This window comes from Galeopterus variegatus, unplaced genomic scaffold (assembly GCF_000696425.1).
Source record: "Galeopterus variegatus unplaced genomic scaffold, G_variegatus-3.0.2 Scaffold2053, whole genome shotgun sequence".
In the NCBI taxonomy this organism is placed as follows: Eukaryota; Metazoa; Chordata; class Mammalia; order Dermoptera; family Cynocephalidae; genus Galeopterus; species Galeopterus variegatus.
In genome coordinates this window covers 314,428-316,054 of record NW_007728164.1, presented here as the reverse complement: position 1 = coordinate 316,054, position 1,627 = coordinate 314,428, and the positions used below count along the sequence as shown (strand labels likewise).

Here is a 1,627-nt window from a genome sequence, read left to right as displayed (position 1 = left end):
ACAAGTATTTATATTGTAAAACTGATGCGTAGCTTGATCTCTAGGACAGGACCACCAACCAATATATGTGGATTTTGTGTGTATGTGAACAGAAGACAGAAGGTACGTTTGACATTCAGTTTTGCTATATAGAAACAATGAATAAATGAACTTTCTTCTTTTCTTTCTTTCTTTCTTTCTTTCTTTCTTTCTTTCTTTCTTTCTTTTTCTTTCTTTCTGCAACAGGTAAGTAAAAGACTCAATTTGATTCTTCTAGAGGGGGAAAAAAGGAGTTGAAAGTAGCTCTTCATTTTGCGGTCATCATCTGTACAAATTCTTCATAGGTGACCTGTCTGTCTCCATCAATATCTGCTTTTCTGATCATTTCATCTGCTTCTTCATCTGTTGGTTTTTCCCCCATTTGTCATGATGTGACGTAGTTCTGCCGCAGTGATGTAAACATCACCGTCCTTGCCAAAGACTCAGAATGCCCCAAGGATTTCTTCTTCACTATCCATGTCTTTTATTTTTCTAGCCATCATAGTCAAACGTTCTGGAAGGTCAATGGTGCCATTACCATCAGCGTCCACTCTGTTGATCATATCCTGCAATTCGGCTTCTGTTGGGTCCTGACCCAGTGACCTCATGACAGTTCCAGGTTCCTGTGTTGTGATGGCGCCATCACCATCTTTATGCAATAGGAAGAAAGCTTCCTTGAATTCAGCAATCTGTTCTTCGGTCAGTAGATCAGCCATGGTGTGGACGAAGGGAGGAGGAGCTGGGAGAGCGAGGCTGGCTGCACCAGCGTGGGGGCTGTGAGGGCGGCAGTGCGTGTGCTGCCCCTGCTGAGGCTCGCTGTGCACTGTGCCCCTGCACTGCCGCGTCCACGGGACTCCCAGCGCCACTGCCCTTACATGCCTTTAGATATAGAAGCAGGGAACTTCTGCTCTTGGTAATGAAGAAATGTGTTACTTTGAACAATATTTCCACTGAGAATAACTGCAAAAGCTAGACAAGACATAGTGAAATATCTGTCTGAATGTGTCATCAAGCTACCAATTCAGTGTAGATTTTGGTGCTTTGTTCCACCTGTTCTTCTGAGGTCCTCAGGGCCCAGGTCAGCAGGAAACACAGCAGCCCCCAGAGCTAGAGCCACAGCAGGAAGAGACTGGGCTTGGTGCTGGGCACTGGGGGGGGGGCACTTTGGGGGGCATTTTGGAGTGCACTTGGGAGTCCCTTTTAGCATAGAGGTATCCTCTCTTTTTATTTGTTATCTGTTTTCTGACATGGTCCCTACCCTCCAAGAGCTTCCAAGTCAAAGGTGAAATTAATCAACATATGACAAAGCATTTGGTTAAACAGACATTCATTTAGCCAGTTGGATGGGGTCTGTGCACATCTGTCAGGAATTTGGAATTCAAAGGTGAATGAGACACAACCTCTGACCTTGAGAAGCTCACAGTCCACGGGTATCTCTGAAGCTCTTCTATGCATGGGATAAGCCCGTGAGATCCAAAGAAAATGGCTTTGAATCTCATCGCCTGAATCACTACTTTGCATTGAGACTTGCGGGATGCTTTGATTAGTCTTTGGTGTTGTCATCCTGAGTTTCCTCCTTTTCTGAGAGAGATGTTTGTAGTAGTCATGA

The 1,627-nt window shown here is 44.9% G+C and overlaps 1 pseudogene; it reads right to left on the bottom strand.

Annotated features, from left to right (window-relative positions):
* Positions 1–286: 286 nt before the first annotated feature.
* On the bottom strand, positions 287–734 carry LOC103596603 (annotated as a pseudogene).
* Positions 735–1,627: the final 893 nt, after the last annotated feature.